Here is a 21,947-nt window from a genome sequence, read left to right on the forward strand (position 1 = left end):
TGACATGTTTTGCTGTGACAAGAACATGGAGTGTACTCCCCTCCCCTTGAGAATGTGACACAATCACACCTTATCAGACCCCATTTGTGAACTACTGACCTCAGCTACTGGACTCTAAAATACAGTCATGCACTGCAAAATGACATTTTGGCTTATGATGGATGGCGTATACGACAGTGGTCCCATAAGATTATACTGTAATATTGTATTTTGACTATACCTTTTCTACGTTTAGATATGTTCAGATACACGAATACTTACCCTTGTGTTACAATTGCCTACAGTCTTTAGGACAGTAACATGCTGTACAGCTTTGCAGCCTGGGAGCACAGGCTCTACCACATAGCTTAGGTGTGTAATAGGCTCTACCATCTAGATTTGTGTAAGTGCACTTGATGATGTTTGCACAATGACAAAATTGTCTGATGTATTTCTCACAATGTGTTCCCGTTGTTAAGCAACGCCAGACTGTACATACAAACCCAAGAGTTTGACAGACACTTTGAGACCTTGGGCTGTGGCAGGGCTACACTCAGCGCTTCTCTGAAGAGTGAAAGCTCAGGCTGAGCTAAGGCCACACCCTATCAGCCTTTGAGCTAATTTCCAAAGCTTCACCAACTCCGGTATACCCTCTAGCATGGTCAAGCCATCTAGCTGAGAATCTCTCTATAAAGGTACGCCTCAAGCTTCAGTCAGACTACTTTCCACAGAGGCTTGCTTTCATCCTAAGTGAGCAATTAGACTTTAATAATTGGATTCTAACAGACTGGAACTCACTCACTATGTGGCTAAGGGACCTCCTCTATTGAGTGTATTCCCTATGAGATTTGTTTTCTTATTCTCCCCGCTTTAAGCACTGTGAACAAAAAAAGAAAAAAAACTCTTTGTATGGCAATAAACTGTGTGACTCGTGAAATCATACTTTGATCATCTCATTATTATTATTATTATTTTGAGACAGAGTCTCACTCTGTGGCCCAGGCTGGAGTGCAGTGGTGCTATCTCGGCTCACTACAACCTCTGCCTCTGGGGCTCAAGAGATCCTCCTGTCCCAGCACCCCCGGAGTAGCTGGGACTCTAAGCGCGCGCCACCACATCCGGTTAATTTTTGTATTTTTGGTAGAGACTGGGTTTCGCCATGTTGCCCAGGCTGTTCTTGAACTCCTGAGCTCAAGTGATCTACCTGTCTTAACCTCCCAAGGTGCTGGGATTACAAGAGTGAGCCACCACGCCTGGCCATCCTTATTTTAATCATACAAGACAGTATGATTCCATATATATGTCCAGAATAGGTAATTCTATAGAGACAGAAAACAGATTAAGTGGTTGCTTAGTGCTGGGAGGGATGGGAAGACAGAGAGATAATAGCTACAAGGACATAGGGTAACTCTGTGAGGTGATGAAAATGTTCTAAAATTGACTATAGTGATGGTTACACATATCTATGAATATACTATAAGCCATTGAATGTACACTTAAAAAATAATGTGCATAATCTACTCCTAGGTATATATCCAATAGAAATCAAACATGTGCTCACCAAAAGACAGGTACTAGGATATGTGTATCATTTCCAATATTTAAAATACCCAAATGTCCATCAACGATGGAATAGATAAATAAGTGGTGACTTATTTGTAATTATACAATAATGAGAGCAAAGGAACTATGATTATGCCCAGCAATCTGAATGAGTCTCATAAAACAATGTTCAATGAAAGAAGCCAGATTTTAAAAGGTATACTGTCTAATTCCATTTATACGTACAAAATAGGCAAAACTAATCTATGCTGTTAGAAGTCAGGAGAATGGTCAGTTGGTGAGGGTCAGTGACTTAAAGAGGTCACGAGGGAACTCCTGGTTTCTGGTCATGTTCTGTGTCTTGATTTGAGTGCTGGTTACATGGGTGTGTTCACTTTATCAAAAGTGCATCAAGTGGGCCTTAAAATATGTGTACTTTTCTGGCTGGGTGTGGTGGCTTTGGGATGCCGAGGTGGGTGGGTCAGTTGAGGTCAGGAGTTCAAGATCGGCCTGACCAACATGGTGAAACCCCGTCTCTACTAAAAATACAAAAATTAACCAGGCATGGTGGCACGTGCCTGTAATCCCCGCTACTCAGGAGGCTGAGGCAGGAGAATCGCTTGAATCTGGGAGGCGGAGATTGCAGTGAGCCAAGATTGCCTCCAAAAAAAAAAGTGTACTTTTCTGAATCTGTCATATATTTCAACACGAAGTTTTTAAAAAAAAAAAAAACCTTCTAGGGCTTAAGCTACTGCCAATGTAGTCATAATTAATGAACTAAATTTAGCAACATTGCAGTACCTATTTAACATTCCATCAGAAAAATAAAAGCACATAGCACGTCTGTGCAAAATACATACATTAATAAATAAAGCTGGGCAAGCCAAGAAAACACATCTGTTCATGATCTCTGTCTTAGAAATTACTCAAGAAAATAAACAGTCCCAATGTTGAATGTCATAGGCTTCCTTCCTGAGGCTGTGTTTTCTGGACAGTCATGGTACAATGCGACTGTTAGCCCTGCCAACCTGTTTCAGATGTGGATGCATGTTCTACAGGTTCAGGAGCACAGAGCAGCTGATGACGCATAGTTGTTCATTTAGAATATGGCTTACTGAATGCAAGGCTCCAGCAAGATCTAGAGGGCAGCTTTACAATTTTTTTTTTTTTTTTTAAAGATAGGATGGGGTCTTGCTCTGAAGCCTAGGCTGGAGTGCAGTGGCATGATCACAGCTCACTGCAGACTTGACCTCCCAATTTCAAGTGATCCTCCTATCCCAGCCTCCTGAGTAGCTGGGAACACAGGAATGTACCAGCAGACCTAGATAATTAAAAAAATTTTTTTTTGTAGAGTCAGAGTGTCTCCCTATGTTGCCCAGGCTAGTCTTGACCTCCTGAGCTCAAGCATTCTTCCTGCCTTGGCCTCCCAAAGTGTTGGGATTACAGACGTGAGCCACCATGCCCAGTCTGTAGACACTTTTGATGACACATCGGGAATGTAATGATTCTGCTTTATGAAAAAGATAAGCACTCTCAAAGGGGAAGGCAGAGATGGGTAAATCTGCAGGGTATCTGAACAGAAGAGAAAAGGAACACTGAGTATCTCCTCTGTAATGCAATCATACAGGTTTTCGAGGCAAATTGTCCCAGCAATTTGTGGGAGATAAGGACTTTTATTCCTGTTTTAAAGATGGAGAACACTGAGACGAAAAAGTTAAGCAACTGTTCCAAGATGCTGCTAAAAAGTTGATTGACAGCCTCATGTAAGTCAGGCACGGTAGCTCATGCCTACAATCCCAACACTTTGGGAGGGTGAGGCAGGAGGATTCCCTGAGTCCAGGAGTTCACGACCAGCCTGGGCAATGCAGTGAGATCCTGTCTCTATAAAAAATTTAAAAATTAGCCAGGGGTAGTGGCATGCACCTGTGGTCTCAACTATTCAGGAGGCTGAGGCAGGAGGATAACTTGAGCCCAGGACTTAAAGGTTGCAGTGAGCTATGATTATGCCACAGCACTCCAGCCTGGGCAACAGAGTGAGCCCCAGTCTCTCAAAAAAAGCCACATTATCTAATTGCAAACATTTTTCCACCAAAACAGACCAAGTGACACTTACACACAGAAGACAATAATGACCAAATCTGCCACAAAGTCACAGAAGATGGAAGACAAATGGCCAGTAAGCATAGGAAGAGATGCCCATGTCACAGATCAAAGAAAAACAAACATGAGGCATTTGTTCCCCACGAGATAAGCAAAGATGAAAAATATGGATATTATGATGCCTTCAACTTATTTTCAAATGGTGGCAAAAGTGTGTGTGTGTGCGCGTGTGCGTGTGTTTGCAGAGAGAGAAACTCGGGGGCTGGGGAAGATATCTAGTCTCTGATCCTTTAGCAGCTGATATTTCTTTTTCTTTTTTTTTTTTTTTTTTTTTGGGCCGGAGTCTCACACTATCGCCAGGCTGGAGTGCAGTGGTGCGATCTCAGCTCACTGCAACTTCTACCTCCCTGGTTCAAATGATTCTCCTGCCTCACCCTCCGGAGTAGCTGGGACTACAGGCATGCACCACCACGCCCAACTAATTTTTTTGTATTTTTAGTAGAGATAGGGTTTTGCCATGTTGGCCAGGTTAGTCTCAAACTCCTGACCTCAAGTGATCCGTTCATCTCAGCCTCCCAAAGTGCTGGGATTACAGGCGTGAGCCACTGCGCCCAGCCAGTGGCTGATATTTCAAACTCAATTCCTTTTGATCACTTATCTAGATTATTATACCACCGGGGCCAAAAAGCTGCTATTCCAAAAATTATATGTAGATATAAAATAATTCAAACTGTCTGATACTGTAATAAATGAAACATTACAAGAAGAGAAAATAGAATAAATCAGTAATCCTCTACCCAAACCAAAGATTGCTGTCTTTCTAGAGGAGTCTATGTTTAATTTCAAATTTCCATGATAGGCACTTTTGTCAAAGAATATTCATAAGCAGTACTAGAAAGCAGTTGCAGCTAAATAAGAGTTAATCCTTGTAACCCAAGTAGGTTCATGTTCTTGCTGGCTTTATGCAATCAGTGGGAGAGGTTATTTTAAGATAAGCTAGAGCACTAGATGATCACGCTGCATTCAATAGGGCCTAAAAAAAACTCCCCAAGTAGAGAAGATTAATAAAATGGCTATGAATTTCAACATAAAAACAGGAGTTATTGATTTTATGGAATGTTGGCAAGGATGTGGAGAAATATACCAGAGTGTAAACTGGTATAAGATTTTTAGAAGATGGTAAGTATAGAGGCAGGAAGCCTAACAAACTTACACTTTAGCATGCCCCCCAGCCTGGCCCCTCCCTACCATCCTAGTGCTGGGCGTGCCTGGAAATTGGAGAGGGAAGTCTGGCTGCAAATCAAGAAGCATTTATCTGTCAGCATTTCTGACAAATTGCTTAAAGAGAGCTCAAAAGAGAATCTTCAAGCTCGCAGCAATTGGTAGCAAATTCTTTTCTTATTCTAAATCGATCTTCAGTTTGCACAAAATCTGATACTTAAGAGCTTTTTATTCTTGTTTAGAAAGAGGGCATCCCAAACTGTGTTAGCTTCAAAACCTGTAAATCTGGATTCCTTCTGATTTGGTAATATCTACTAACATTCTGAATATAGCATACCTTTTGAAACAGGTCTGCCATGGAGAATCTAAGGGGAGAAGCTGTTTGGCCTCCTCGCAATTCTACTTTTAGGGATCTATTCTAAAAAACAACAACAACAAACAAACAAACAAAAACCTGGCCGGGCGCGGTGGCTCACGCCTGTAATCCCAGCACTTTGGGAGGCTGAGGCGGACGGATCACAAGGTCAGGAGATCGAGACCATCCTGGCCAACATGGTAAAACCCTGTCTGTACTAAAAATACAAAAATTAGCCGGGCATGGTGGCGTGCACCCATAGTCCCAGCTATTCGGGAGGCTGAGGCATGAGAATCAGTTGAACCCAGGAGGCGGAGGTTGTAGTGAGCCGAGATCGCGCCACTGCACTCCAGTCTGGGAACAGAGCGAGACTCCGTCTCAGAAAAAAAAAAAAGAAATAAAACCTAAAAAATGCCTAAAGGTATGATTAATTGCCACTTAGCAAAGAACTGGGAAAAAAAAATTATTCCTATGAGTAAGAGATTAGATAACTAAATTAGAGAGCATATACAATGCAACACTATGCCATTAAAAAATGAAGACATGGTCAGGCAAAATGGCTCACGACCTATAATCCCAACACTTTGGGATGCCAAGGCAGGAAAATCGCTTAAATTCAGGAGCTCAGGCCAGCCTGAGCAACATATTGAGACCCCGTCTCTACAAAAAAATTAAAAATTAGCCAGGTGTGGTGGTGTGCACCTGTGGTCCCAGCTACTTGGGAGGCTAAGGCAGGATGTTCGATTGAACCTAGTAGGTCAAGGCTGCAGTGAGCCATGAATGTGTCACTGCATGCCAGCCTGGGTGACCGAGAAAGACCCTGTCTCTAAAACAAAACTAAACTAAAAGGCCAGGCATAGTGGCTCATGGCTGTAATCCCAGCACTTTGGGAGGCCAAGGCGGGAGGATCACTTGATTCCAGGAGTTTGAGATCAGCCTGGGCAATATGGCAGACCCTGTCTCACAAAAAAAAAAAAAAAAAATTGTTTTGTTTTGTTTTTTTGGGACGGAGTTTCACTCTTGTCACCCAGGCTGGAGTGCAGTGGTACAATCTCAGCTCACTGCAACCACTGCCTCCAGGGTTCAAGCGATTCTCCTGCCTCAGCCTCCCAAATAGCTGGGACTATAGGCGTGCACCACCACGCCTGGCTAATTTTTGTAATTTTAGTAGAAATGGGGTTTCACCATGTTGGCCAGGCTGGTCTTGAACTTCTGACCTCAGGTGATCCACCCATCTGGGCCTCCCAAAGTGCTGGGATTACAGGTGTGAGCCACCATGCCCAGCCAAAAAAAATGTTTTTAATTAGCCAGGCATGCTGGTGTGTGTCTGTGTCCCAGCTACTTGGGAGGCTAACGTGGGACAATTGCTTGAGCCCACAAGATCGAGGCTGCTGTAAGCCATGATTGTGCCATGCACTCCAGCCTGGGAGACAGAGTAAGGTCCTGTCTCAAAATAAATAAATAAATATAAATAAATAAATAAATAAAGACACTACATTTAATGACATGGAAAATGTCTAATACACTGTGGGTGATAAAACAGATTTCAGAAAAATGTGAGCTGATGTTTATTGCTGTGTCCTCATGCCAGCTCTCTTCAAAGAGTCTGCATGCCTGATCTGTGATCTTCATAACCACTCCCTGACCAAGATACATACCCATTTTACAGATGAAGGAATGAGGCTCCAAGAAATGCAGCACCTCACCCAAAGCCACAGAGCATGTAAACAGCCAACCTGGGATTCAAACCCAGGACTGCCTGGCTTCCAAGACCCCAATACAATACAACATGAATCTTTTCAGAGCCCTGTGACTTAAAAAGGACCACCAGGCCAGGCATGGTGGCTCACGCCTGTAATCTCACCACTTTGGGAAGCCAAGGTGGGCGGATCCCTTGAGCCCAGGAGTTCGAGACCAGCCTGGGTAACATGGTGAAACCCCATCCCTACAAAAAACACCAAAAAAATTTAGCTGGGTGTGGTCGTGCATACCTGTGGTCCCAGCTACTGGGGAGGCTGAGGTGGGAGGATCACCTGAGCCTGGGGAGGTCGAGGCTGCAGTAAGCCGACATCGTGCCACTGCACAGCCTGCGTGTCTCATACGATTCTCACATTACTCTCAGATCATTTCTTTTTAAGGATGAAGAAGCAAGTAGTTCATTTTCTTAAGGTTCTGACCCTGATGGGTGGCAAATCTGGACCCTTTTCCAAGAGTACTACTCTTTACTCTGCAGCCCATCCACATCCTGCCCTGGGGGCCCTGCAGGCTGACGGGGAGCCGTCTGAGTGCCTCCAGCCCATGGGGAGCCCCTCCCGGGATGGCCCCTTCAGCAGCTGCCCCCACTAGGCCTCCCACTTGGCAGTCCTTGAGCACACACTGACTTTTCCATCTCCTTGTGGTATCTGATTCTTTTTCTTTGCTGCCTCTTCTCTCATTGTTCTGCTCTTGTGAGCCAGCTCACCTCTCCTGGCACCAACCCATAGTGGCTCTGCACCCTACCTGTGCAGCCACCTGGTCGGACCCACCTGGAAAGCCTTCTGCCCCAGCATTAGCCCTGCCCAGCCCAGCCTTGCCTACCAGCAGGAACTGGACAGAAAACACGAGCCAGCTGGTTCAGGGCAATGCAGGTGAAATAGCTGTGGCATTCTGTGACACTCAGGGCCGGCAACTAAAGTCGGGGGCTAGAGGTCACTGGGCACAAAGGATTGCACAGTTCTGACACGGTCATGTAGAGACCACAGGCAGAGCTGGGCTCTGAGGGAGCCACAGTTGGCAGGGAGGATTGCAAATGCCTGGGCAAACAGGTCTGCCATGGAGAACATAAGAGGAGAAGCTGTTTGTTTTGCCTCCTGTTACATATTACCTGCTGGGTAGAGGTTCTTGGAACCTGGGCCAGAGGTTTACAGGTGGACCCTGCCCCTGTCGGGGGGTGGAAATGCCTCAGGCCCTGGGCAAGACCTCTTCAGAAGCCACTGGGGAGGGAGGATGAAGGACTCAGAACCTTGATTTGTGAGGGGCCCAGAGACTGCAGGAACAGTCCCCATGCTGAGGCCACCCCCTGCTTCCTGGGGAGGGTGCCATACTAGCTAGCCACCAGTGAGGCTTTCAAAATTAAATTGAAAGCAATATCCTGTTTTGTTCCAAGCCATGGACTGGCCTCTGCTCCTTACCCTCCATGGGAGGCTGGTCCCTAGGTCCACAGAGAAACATACATCATCAACAAGGCTAAAAGACAAGCAACGGCCTGGATTTATAAATTTCATTTTATATATAAGAGACAAAGGATTAATATTTAGCCTGTGTTTTAAAAAACACAAATCAATAAGGACAAATAATCTCACACAATAAATGGGCAATGAATAGGAACAGAACAGACACAGGAGACATTACCAATAAACATTTTAAAAGATGCCCAATCTCACTGGTAATCAGGGAAGTATAAATTAAAACCACAACGAGATACTCTTTCACCCCCACCAGAGCGGCAAACTCTTTTTTTTAGCAATAGTGTCTATGTTGCCCAGGCTGGCCTCAAACTCCTGGCCTCAAGTGATCCTTCCACTTCAGCTTCCAAAGTAGTTAGGACTACAGGGTCGTGCCACTGAGCCCAGCAGCAAACACTTTAAAGTCCAGCAATGCTAAATATTTGCAAGGATGTGGGAAAATAGCAAAACTTGGTTGCTGCTGGTGGTCACAGTAGCACAGTCTCACCAGGGCAATACCTAAAAAAGAACTCTTCAGCACAGCAATTTCACTGCTAGAGATATAGTAATAGGATGGACAGCTACACAGCAGGTAAAACCAATAACTTAGATCTACAGGTCTCAACTTATGTCCATCTGAGATGAATAGATCTGTAACACACATACTACTGTATGAAAGAAGAAAAGAACTATGATACTATTTTTGCTGAAATTATAAAAGCATAATAATGCTGGACACGGTGGCTCATGCCTGTGATCCCAGCACTTTGGGAGGTCATAGTGGGAGGACTGCTTGTGCCCAGGAGTTTGAGACCAGCCTGGGCAACATAGCAAGACCATCTCTAAAAAAAAAAAAAAAAAAAAGCTGTGTGGTAGCATGCACCTGTCGTTCCAGCTGCTCGGGAGGTTGAACTGGGAGGATCACTTGAGCCCAGGAGGTTGAGGCTGCAGTGAGCCATGATGGCGTCATTGCACTCCAGCAGCCTGGGAGACAGCAAGACCCTGTCTCTTGAAAAAAAAAAGGCATAAAATATGTATTGTTTATTGATACACAAAAAAATCCAAGACTAAGAGCACTTATTACTCACATAACATGATTCTAAGTACTTTCCATGTTTAAACAAATATATACTTTAAAAACAGATCAAATGATACAAGATATAGTCAGCCCTCTGTATCCACGGTTTCTGCATCTGTGGATTCAATCAACCTTAGATTGAAAAATACTGGGGCCAGGTATGGTAGCTCAGGCCTGTAATCTTAGCACTTTGGGAGGCGGAGACAGGTGGATCACCTGAGATCAGGAGTTTGAGACCAGCCCGGCCAATATGGTGAAACCCCATGTCTACTAAAAATCCAAAAATTAGCCAGGTGTGGTGGCAGATGCCTATAATCCCAGCTACTCGGGAGGCTGAGGCAGGAGCATCTCTTGAACCTGGGAGGCGGAGGTTGCAGTGAGCCTAGACGGCGCTGTCGTACTCCAGCCTGGGTGACAGAGTGAGACTCCATCTCCAAAAAAAAAAGAAAAGAAAAAAGAAAAATATTTGGAAAAAAAAATTCCACAAAGTTCTGAAAAGCAAACTGCCACTGAGCCCAGCAGCAGACACTTTAAAGTCCAGCAATGCTAAATATTTGCAAGGATGTGGGAAAACAGCAAAACTTGGTTGCTGCTGGTGGTCACAGTAGCACAGTCTCACCACAGCAATACATAAAAAAGCTGAAAATGTCAACTCTTCAGCACAGCAATTTCACTGCTAGAGATACAGTCATAGGATGGACTGCTATACAGCAGGTAAAACTAATAACTTAGATCTTGAGCTTGCTGCTTACTAAGTACTATGTTGAATCCACACAAATGAAGTGATGTGTAGATACTGTATTAGGTATTATAAGTAGTCTAGAGATTATCTAAAGTACATAGTAGGATGCACATAGGTTATATGGCACCATTTTATATCACAGGCTTGAGCATCCAAGGATTTTGGTATACAAGGGAGGTCCTGGAACCAACCCCCCATAGATACTAGGGGACAACTGTACTATTTATGGATTCAGAGACACGCTAAAAGTATAAAATGTGCTTCAGCACAACATATATTAAATTTATGATGGTGGCTCTCTGGTGGGGGTCAGCTGCAGGAGGGACAGAAAAGGGACTTCAATTTGATCTGTAGTGTTTTCTTTCATTTATAATTTTCTGAAAACAAGAAAGGTTAAATTTTTATTCCCTGTCAGACACACAGGTGTTTGTTATTTTTCCATGTAATTGTGTTTCAAATTTTTTTTCACATGAAAGTTTTAAGAGGGAAAATACAAGGAGCTTGATGATCTCCTACTAAGGGTGTCTACAACATCCAAAAGATGAAGCAACTTCCTAGCATGGGCAGGAGACCCACAGCACCTGTTACATAAAGGGTCAAGGTCAAGACCAACTTTTTTTTTTTTGAGACAGGGTCTCACTCTGTTGCCCAGGCTGGAGTGCAATGGCGTGATCATGGCCCACTGCAGCCTGAAACTTCTAGGCTCAAGTGATCCTCCTGTCTCAACCTCCTAGTAGCTGGGACTACAGGCAGGAGCCACACGCTCAGCTGGGATTTATTTATTTATTTATTTAGTAGAGACAGGGTCTTGCTGTGTTGCCCAGGCTGGTCTCAAACTCCTGGCCTCAAGCAACCCTCCCACTCCAGCCTCCTAAAGTGTAGGGATTACAGGCGTAAGCCACTGTGCCTAGCCAAGACCAACATTTATGCAATAAGCAAGAGCCCTGACTTGTCCATGAAATTCACATGCTGTACTCATAGCTAAGTCCTCAGTCCTCATTCAACATATTCACTCTTGTGTTATAGCTCATTGGTCCAATATATCTCCTAGCTCATGGCAGTCGAAAGGCAGGCTCTCCCTTCCCGTCTCCCTTGCACACCACCGAAAGTTTTGTGATCTCATTCTTCTAGTCCATGTGCCACTCGCCAAGCCACATGCCATGGGGCTGCATCCTCTTGGGGGGCTCCTTTGCCTAATTTGCACAGACACTAGGCTAGTGGTTGACCTTCCAGTGGTCGTTGATATGGGAGTAGAGACGGCCAACGCTTGTGCAGGAAGGACAATGCTGAACTGCTGAGTCTGAACCTGTAATAGCTGTTTTATCCTGAAATAAAATTATAATTTTTATGTACCTGAATAAATAGGTGATATATTTATACTAGTTACAATGTGCAACTATTGTTCAAGACAAAGGTGCTGTTGTGACAAATAAAATCCCAAAAAGATCACTACTAAATGGTCATTTTCTTAATTGATGGCCATTTTAATGCATGCTGGCCATTAAAAGCATAAAAAGAGCCTCAGGAAAAAAAAAAAAAAAGAACTGGCTGGGCATTGTGGCTCACACCTGTAATCCCAGCACTTTGGGAGGCCGAGGCAGGTGGATCACCTGAGGTCAGGAGTTCAAGATCAGCCTGACCAACATGGCGAAACCCTGTCTCTACTAAAAATACAAAAAATAGCTGAGCGTGGTGGCACATGCCTGTAATCCCAGCTACTCGGGAGGCTGAGGCAGGAAAATTTACTTGAAATCGGAAGGCAGAGGTTGCAGTGATCCGAGATTGCACCATTGCACTCCAGCCTGGGCAACAAGAGTGAAACTCTGTCGCAGGAAAATAATAACAACAACAGGCCGGGCGTGGTGGCTCACGCCTGTAATCCCAGCACTTTGGGAGGCCAAGGCAGGTGGATCACAAGGTCAGGAGATCGAGACCAACTTAGCTAACACGGTGAAACCCCGTCTCTACTAAAAATACAAAAAATTAGCCAGGCGTGGTGGCAGGCGCCTGTAGTCCCAGCTACTCGGGAGGCTGAGGCAGGAGAATGGCGTGAACCCGGTAGGCGGAGGTTGCAGTGAGCCGAGATTGCGCCACTGCACTCCAGTCTGGGCAACAGAGCGAGACTCCATCTCGAAAAATAAAAAATAAAAAAAATAAAAAATAACAACAACAACAACAACAAAAATGAACTTTGACTAAGTCTCACATTCTATATAAGCAAAAATAAAATGAATCAGACTTAAGTGTAAAAAAAAATTATAAAATCTTCTGGATCTAGAGCTAGGCAAAAAGTTATTAGGCTTGACACCAAAAGCATGATCCATTAAAAACAAACAAACAACAACAAAAAAAACTCACTGAGCGCTGGGTGCAGTGGCATGCACCTGTAATCCCAGCTACTTGGGAGGCTGAGGCAGGAGAATTGCTTGAACCGAGGAGCTGGAGACCAGCCTGGGCAACATAATGAGATCCCATCTAAAAAAAAAAAAACTCACTAAACTAGACTTTATAAACTAGACTTAATATATTAGACTTTATTAAAAAAATTTTTTTAAATTGCTGTATGGGCTGGGCATAGTGGCTCACGTCTGTAAAGTAATCTTAGCACTTTGGGAGGCTGAGGTGGGAAAATCACTTGAGCACAGGAGTTGGAGACCAGCCTAGTCAACACAGTGCAATCCCATCTCTATGAAAAAATTTTTTAAATTAGCTGGGCTTTGTGGCGTGTACCCATAGTCCTACATACTTGGAAGGCTGAGGCAGGAGGATCACTTGAGCCCAGGAGGTTGAGGCTGCACTGAGCCGTGGTTGCACCACTGTGCTCCAGCCAGGGTGACAGAGTGAGGCCTTTCTCAAAAAATTAAAAAAAAAAAAAGGATTAAAAAATTTTGCTCTGCAAAAGACCCTTTTAAGAGGATGAAAAAAAGCTACAAAGTGGGGAAAAACATTTGTAAGCCACATGTCTGACAAAGGAATAATACTAGAATACATACAGAACTCTGAAACATTGAGCTGTTTAATATGTAAGACTCACTTTTGTGAGTTTTTGTCAAGGTTAATGAGCTGCTCCTCCCAAAAGCACTCCTTGGCTTCTGAGCAAAAAAAGCCAGACACAGGCCGGGCACGGTGGCTCACGCCTGTAATCCCAGCACTTTGGGAGGCCGAGGCGGGCAAATCACCTGAGGTCGGGAGTTCGAGACCAGCTTGACCAACATGGAGAAATCCCATCTCTACTAAAAATACAAAATAAGTCAGGTGTGGTGGCACATGCCGGTAATCCCAGCTACTTGGGAGGCTGAGGCAGGAGAATCGCATGAACCTGGGAGGCGGAGGTTGCGATGAGCCAAGATTGCGCCATTGCACTCCAGCCTGGGCAACAACAGTGAAACTCTGTCTCAAAAGAAAAAAAAGAAAAAAAAAAGATCTGTGCAGTTTACTGTATGTAATTATATCATAAAGCCCCATGATCTTTCTACCACTCGACATAACCACCCTGAGGAGTATGTGACCTACGAAAAACACCGACTACAAAGAACAAACTACAAATGACTACAAAGAGCAGTAAGGACTACAGTAAAAAAAAAAAAATTTTTTTTTTGAGACGGAGTTTTGCTCTTTTGCCCAGGCTGGAATGAGGTGGTGTTATCTCGGATCACTGCAACCTCCACCCACTGGGTTCAAGAGATTCTCCTGCCTCAGCCTCCCGAGTAGCTGGGATTACAGGTGCATGCCACCATGCCCAGCTAATTTTGTATTTTTAGTAGAGATGGGTTTTCGTCATGTTGGCCAGGCTGGTCTCGAACTCCTGACCTCAGGTGATCCACCTGCCTCAGCCTCCCAAAGTGCTGGGATTGCAGGCATGAGCCACCGCACCCAGCCCAGTAAAGATTTTGAACAAGATACTCTATATTGGTGGAAGCTTCCATTCTCAGCATCTTGTTTTGTTATTATTATTATTATTATTATTTGAGACATGCTCTCACTCTGTCACTGAGGCTAGAGTGTGGTGGCATGATCACGGCTCACTGCAGCCTCGGCCTCCTGGGCTCAAGCAATCCTCCTGCCTCAGTCCCCCAGGAAGCTGGAACCACAAGCACATGCCACCACACCCAACTAATTTGTAAAAAGTATTATCTGTAGAGATGGGGTCTCCCTATGTTGCCCAGGCTGGTCTCAAACTTCTGGGCTCAAGCGATCCTCCCACCTCAGCCTCCCAAAGTGCTGAATTATAGGTGTGAGCCACTGTGCCTGGCCCATTTTCAGCATCTTGAATGGAACCACTGGTGTGTTTGTAAGTATGTACAGAAAATACATAAGAAGTGATAATTTGGGTTTAGAAAACTCTCTCAAGAAGACATAGAAGGGCCAGTGCGGTGGGTCACACCTGTAATCCCAGCACTTTGGGAGGCTGAGTTGGGAGGACTGCTTGAGCCCAGCAGTTTGAGACCACCTGGGGCAACAAAGTGGAAATCTGTCTCTACCAAAACAAAATACAAAAAATTTAGCAAGGCATGGTGGTGCACACCTGTAATCCCAGCTATTTGGGAGGCAGAGGTGGGCACATCACCTGAGACTGGGAGGTCAAGGCTACAGTGAGCCGTGATCATGCCACTGCACTCCATCCCAGGCGACAGAGTAGCCTGAAATACTTGGAGTCAGGAGGCATCCATGCTGCAGGTTTTTTTTCTTTTGGAATAGCTGGACAGAGACCCCAGGAGAAGAGTACCTAGGAATCAGGGATGGGGGCTGAGTCAAGACACTTGTCCCTTGATAGGATTACTAAAATACATACAAGGCTAGATATTAGTTTTCTAGGAAGAAAACCTTTGAGGTAGCCAGGTGCACATGGTGGTTTGTGCTTGTAATCCCAGCTACTCAGGAGGCTGAGGAAGTAGGATTGTTTGAGTGCAGTAATCCCAGCATTTTGGAAGGCCAAGGCAGGCGGATCACGAGGTCAGGAGTTTGAGACCAGCCTGGCCAACATAGTGAAACCCCGTCTCCACTTAAAATACAAAAAATTAGCTGGGCGTGGTGGCAGGTGTCTGTAATCCCAGCTACTTGGGAGGCTGAGGCAGGAGAATTGCTGAACCCAGGAGGCGGAGGTTGCAGTGAGCCCAGATCGCGCCACTGTACTCCAGCCTGGTGATAGTGCGAGACTCCGTCTCAAAAAAAAAAAAAAAGAAAAAGAAAAACATATTTAAGTGTGTGTGTGCGTGTGTGTGTATAAAACAAAACTTGATGCTTCTTTTTGCTCAGGGGACTACAGAATTACAGAATGTCAGGTTAGGAAGCTGCATACTCAGGGTTCATAAGAGACCAAGTGAAATTTCACACACGTATGAAGGCTGCATACTTCAAATCACAGCCTTATTGGGTTTAGGGATCAGGCTCAAACTCCAGCCTCTTTAGGAATCACAGAATCTTCTCCCAAAGGTAGAGCACATCTTGTCCAAACAGCCTATTTTACAAACAAACTAAGGTCTGCAGAGGTTGAGTAATTTGCCTAAAGCCACACTAAGTTAGGACTGGTAGGACTGGGATTTGCTTTCCCGTCAACTAACTCCCAAATGGAGGAATACATGCATGCCACTGAGGTTTATAAAGCACGATTTGTAAGCTAGAAATACAACATGTTTAGTTCTAAAGGGAGAGGCACTGGCAGTATTGTTCCTACCCTTCGTTATTAGGACACTCCCATGGCAAGGCCAACCCAGAAGATGAAATTACAGCCTGCATGTTGGCCTGTTGAATGCATGACCAGCTTTATTCCCATCTTCAGCATAAGCTCAGGCCTGTCCACCCATCTCCAGCAGCCCCACCTTTGCTTAGGTAGTTTACCCTGCTGGAACCTTCTCCCTCCTACTCCCCAGACACAGTTACTATACTGTGGGCCTTGGGGTCACTGTAAGAATGGGCCAAGCCATCATTACACAAGCATTCCTGTAAAATAGCTCACCACTAGGACAGGTTGCTCACTGACCCATGCAATGGGTTGAACATGTCCTTGGCATCAAACTGTGTGTTAAGCATTTTCTTATGGGACCTCATTTAACCCTCACAATGCACTATTTATACATAAGAAAAGTCAAGGCCAGGCGTGTGGCTCACACCTGTAATCCCAGCACTTTGGGAGGTGGCTGAGGCAGGCAGGTAACTTAAGCTCAGGAGTTCAAGACCAGCCTGGGCAACATGGCAAAACACCATCTCTACAAAAAAATACAAAAATTAGTTTGGTGTAGTGACGCAGGCCTGTAGTCCCAGCTACTGGGGAGGCTGAGATAGGAGGATCACTCAAGAGTTCGAGGCTGTAGTGAGCTGTGATCGTGCCACTGCACTCAGCCTAGGTGACAGAGCGAGACCTTGTCTCCACCAAAAAAAGAAAGAAAGAAAAAAAGGTCAAGTTTAACTTAAGTAAAAAAACTACTCAGCTAGAAAGTGGTTCATTTGAATCCAGATCTGCCTGGCTCCAAAGTTTCATCTGTAGATTGAAGTAAAATAGAGGCCGGGATCAGCAGCTCACCCCTATAATCCCAGCACTTGAGGCCAAGGCAGGAGGATGGCTTGAGGCAGCGGTTTGAGACCAACCTGGGAAATACTTCATAACCCCATCTCTACAAAAAATTTTAAAATGATCTGGGTATGGCGGCACATGCCTGTAGTCCTAGCTACTTGGGAGGCTGAGATGGGAGGAATGCTTGAGCCCAGAAGTTTGAGATTATAGCAAGCTATGATCGCACCAGGGTTCACAACGATTGAAGCACAAGTGAGATTTCACGGAAGTACAAAGGCTTCAAACTGCAGACCTAACCTTTCAGGGATCAGGTTCTAACCCCAGGCTCTTTGGGAAGTCTCCCCCTCCCATTTCCACAAACCAGATTCCTCCTGCTTTGATTGACATCTTTAATGGCACTGCAAACTTTCTGCCTTGAATCAGTGTGTCTATGGACTTTCCCTGTAGACTCCTTCTAGAAAAACAGCTCTGTCAATGAAAACAAACTTATTCATCTTTTTATTACCTTTACATGCTTCACAGTACACTGCAGCAATGTACAGCATTCAAAGCAGAGGAGGGTAACTAAAACAGATGTGTACTATTCACTGATTCCAGCAGCCAAGTTCATAGTTATTTTCTACTGTTACATTTAGACTGGAGGATCCCCAGTGGAATGCATAGGGATATCGTTACCAAATCATTCATAAATCATGTTTTGGAAATTATGGGAAGAGTCTATTTCTTGTAACTAGTTATGGTTACCACCCACAACACTTCCAGGCTTAATACAAGGCACTTGTATAGAAACAGCATTTTGTAGTTTTCCATGTGTGTGTAAATTGTTGGTCGCAAGAACAGAAAAATAGCTCAGCAGCTGTCTGAGCTATGTGATGTATGCAAAATGTATCAAGCCCAGAGAGACATGAGACTTCAGTCATGCTCCTTCCTTCCCAGGGACAATTGTTTAAAGGCATTTTGCTCCTAACTAGCTGCTTTACCCATTACTTTCATGTTAACAAAATCTGTGATACAAAGAACAAAGTATAATGAATCAATAGCTTATATCATTTTAATGTACATTCTTGGTAAATCACTTAGGAACTGTCTCTTCTTTTCATTTATTTATTTATTTATTTAGAGACAGAGTCTTGCTCTGTCGCCCAGGTTGGAGTGCAGTGGCACAATCTCGGCTCACTGCAACCTTCTCCTCCCGGGTTTAAGCGATTCTCCTGCCTCAGCCTCCCAAGTAGCTGAAACTACAGGCGCCCGCCACCATGCCCAGCTAATTTTGTATTTTTAGTAGAGACAGGGTTTCACCATATTGGCCAGGCTGGTCTCAAACTCCTGACCTTGTGATCTGCCTGCCTCGGCCTCCCAAAGTGCCGGGATTACAGGTGTGAGCCACTGCACCCAGCCTTCTTTTCTTTTAAAACCCCACTTGTAACTGCTGCTCATCAGATCATATATTCAGGGCAACTTGAGTCTATGCTCCCGGTTGCAGTCTGCAAACATGGCCCAAATAAACTCTCTACTTTTATTACTTTTGCCTCAGATTTTTCCCTTAGGTCCAGTCTTATATAATCATAGCCATCCCCATGGAGGGTGGTCCACAAAGCCCCCTTACCCCTCTGTCCCTACCATCAGCACCAAGTCACTGGATCCCCAGCTCTGAGCACCACACCTAATTCTGAGAGGCTTTAGCCACTGATCTCTCTGCCTTCCCAGCTCTGAGTGTTCTCAACACCCTGGATGCAGCTGCCTCATAGGCAGCCCCAGGCCAGCTTTAGGGGAGGTCTGGGGGAAGCCTGCTCAGCCCAGGTTTCTCCTTGAATTCCTTCCTTGGAGGTTCGCTGAAGCCCCAGACTAAGCCATCCACCTTCTTTGGGGAAGGAGGCACATAGATAGGGGGAAGCAGTTGGTCGTGAGGAGTTCTGGAGAGCAAAGGACAGCTTTTTCTTTCCTTCTGGGGAGAAAGACTCTGGGCTGGGCGTGGTGGCTCACGCCTGTAATCCCAGAACTTTGGGAGGCTGAGGCAGGTGGATTACTTGAGTTCAGGAGTTTGAGACTAGTCTGACCAACATGGTGAAACCCCATCTCCACTAAAAATACAAAATTAGCTGGGCGGGTGGCGCACACCGGTAATCCCAGCTACTTGGGAGGCTGAGGCAGGAGAACTGCTTGAACCCAGGAGGCGGAGGTTACAGTGACCTGAGATCATGCCATTGCACTCCAGCCTGGGGCAACAAGAGCGAAATTCCACCTCAAAAAAAAAAAAGAAAAAGAGAAAGACTCTGAACAGCCCTGCGTCAAATGGAGAGGAGGACGTCCAGCAGACCCAAGGACTGGACATGTAGCTGGGTGGAAGTCACCATCTTGGCAATCAGCTAGGAGAAATAATTGGGTTCCAGAAAGAGGCCACCAATCAGGGGATCCTCTCCTACTTTCAAATCAGTCAGAATTCCCACCCAGACACCAGTCAAGGGTTTCCAGGGACCAGCCCTGCCTCAAAGGAAAGGCTGAGAACAAGAGCAAGCTTGTTTTATTCATCAGCCCAACAACACAGCAAGAAGGTAGTAAGTAATGAACTAACTAGCTCAGAGGTTAGATAACATGCCCGAGGTCATACAACCAATAGGGAGAGGACCCAGGGCTGTCATCCAGGATAGTCTAACTTCAAAGCCCTTGCTCTTTTCTCTCAGGCAAAACCAGGGTCTGGTAAGTAATAGGTCTGGGTGTTGGGCAACAGGAAAGCAGGCTGTGTGTGAGCAGATCGGAGAAAACAGAGGACGAAAGTCCAAGCGCATTCCTCACCATGGCACTTGCAACACCGAATAGTGCTCACCTTGATTTATTTCTCCTCCTACGAGGCTGCAAGTTCCTGGCAGGGTGAGGACTGAGTTCTGTGGCCTCTATATCCACAGCATGTGCTAGCATGATGCAGAATCTGTTCTCAGGAATGTTTGCTGATGGTTTCAGCCCTGAGGCTTCTTTTTTCATTTTTATTTTTATTTTTTTGAGATGAAGTCTTTCTCTGTCACCCAGACTGGAGTGCAGTGGTGCAATCTCAGCTCAGTGCAACCTCCGCTTCCCAGGTTCAAGTAATTCTCCTGCCTCAGCCTCCCAAGTAGCTGGGATTACAGGCATGCGCCACCACGCCAGGCTAATTTTGTATTTTTAGTAGAGATGGGGTTTCTCCATGTTGGCCAGTCTGGTCTAACTCCTGACCTCAAGTGATCCACCCACCTCAGCTTCCCAAAGTGCTGGGAATACAGGCATAAGCCACCATGCTTGGCCTTTATTTATATTTTTATTTATTTATTTTTGACATGGAGTCTCGCTCTGTCACCCAGGCTGGAGTGCAGTGGTGCAGTCTTGGCTCACTACAACCACCGCCTCCCAGGTTGGAGCAATTCTCCTGCTGCCTCAGACACCCTAGTAGCTGGTATTACAGGCACATGCCACCACGCCCGGCTGATTTTTGTATTTTTAGTAGAAACGGGGTTTCACCATGTTGGCCAAACCGGTCTCCTGACTTCAAGTGATCTGCCTGCCTGGGCCTCCCAAAGTGCTGGTATTACAGGCATGAGCCACCCACCCAGCCTTTATTTTTATTTTTTGAGTCTAGGTTTTGCTCTGCTGCTCAGGCTACAGTGCAGTGGCATGATCATGGCTCAATGCAGCCTTGAACTCCTGGGCTCAAGTGATCCTACCACCTCTGCTTTCCAAAGTGCTGAGATTATAGGCATAAACCACCATGCCCGGCCTGAGCCCTGAGGCTTCTGAAGGGGAAAGTAGGAGAGAAATCAGGTAAAACCACCACAGTCAGACAATAAGGGTGCAGGCACAAGAGAGTGGAAGGGGCAGAAAGAAAGTAGGCCAAACACTCAGAAAATCATCTGTCTGGATAAATGAGTCTCCTCCTGACACAGCAATAAGAATTTCTCTGAAGCTTGGTGCTCTCAGAGGTCCCGGGGCTGTAGCAGGTAAGTGACCTGTTTTGTTTACAGATAAAAAAAAAGTCAAAGGTCAGAAATGTTGCCATGTGGCCTGATTTATTACTTATTTATTGGTTTGTTTGTTTGTTTTCTATTGGGCAGCCTCCTGAGCCAGAGTAGGCTGAGAGACTCCCCTGTGGCCTGATTTAGTGTGATAAAATATGTACACTTTGGGGAGTAACTTTCCTCAGAGTCCTCCCAGCCTGAGGGGGCAGCCATGAGTCCAGAGGAGAGGCTTAAGAGACTAGGGGGTCAGGGGAGGGCCGAACTTGTCTAGGGAGACCCTGGGAAGTAGTGAGTGACTTCCCAGGGTCACTGGGAAGAGGACCCCACTGTCCTCATCTCAATCCCATCTACTGACCAGCCTTGATCCACTTAGTTTTCTCAGCAAATTAGGCAGAGTGATGTTAAGGCATTGCATGCTTTCTAGCATTCAGAAATCAGCAAGTTCAGAAAGTGTGATCTTGGAGTTCTAGCCAAAAAGGAGTCTGCATGTCCCTCCAACTCTTCCTACTTAGCCTTTTTAAAAACAAAAACAAATCTAGTTCTCTGAGACACAGCTTTGTTCTGACTTCTCCCTTTTCCATGTCCAGGCCCACACCCCATCTGATGTTGCTGAAAGTGCTGTCCTGACCATAGACTTAGTATCTGGCCGAGTTGAGTGGTAGGACAGACTCAGTAGTGCACAGGGCTCCCCATTGGTGCTGCTGAAGCTAACAGCCCTGATAACATGAGTGGCAGCCTGCTCTCTGTGTCTCAAGCACTTTCACATTTGCCATCTCACGGGGTCCTCCCAAGGACTGGTCACACCGGGAAGGCAGCTTTACTTACGGTGCTGCTGCAGAGGCAGTGAAGCTACTGGGAACTGAAATCCTCTGCCTGCCAGCTTCCATCCCACCCCTTGCACTGAGGACAGAAGGAAATAGGCCCAGGAGTAGGCAGCAAAGAATTAAAGCCATGTTAGTGAGCAGCTGATGAGGAGACAGGAGACTGCTAAGTTTAGTGGCCTGGGTCGGGGAGACTGGGGCTGATCCCCAAGTTTGCCCATGAAGGGGTTCCAACTCAGAGGCAGTGTCCTGGGGGGACAGCCCAGGCCTTGGCCCTTGCCCCTCCCCATGGGAATATTCTCCTTAAAGCCCACACTCCTTGCCCTCTGTGCCCATAAAGGAGAAGGAATCGAGAGTCTTGGACCAGAACTCGAAGTCACTGCAGCCACCAACCAAAGCCCCCCCGCCCCAC

At 45.6% G+C, this 21,947-nt stretch overlaps 1 protein-coding gene across 1 annotated transcript in view; it reads right to left on the reverse strand.

The window, feature by feature from the left end:
• Positions 1-21,947, reverse strand: part of ACSF2 (acyl-CoA synthetase family member 2) — a 49,037-nt gene that overhangs the window by 26,640 nt on the left and 450 nt on the right. The window lies entirely within an intron of this gene.

The sequence above is a fragment of the Gorilla gorilla genome, chromosome 4, assembly GCF_029281585.2.
Source record: "Gorilla gorilla gorilla isolate KB3781 chromosome 4, NHGRI_mGorGor1-v2.1_pri, whole genome shotgun sequence".
In the NCBI taxonomy this organism is placed as follows: domain Eukaryota; kingdom Metazoa; phylum Chordata; class Mammalia; order Primates; family Hominidae; genus Gorilla; species Gorilla gorilla.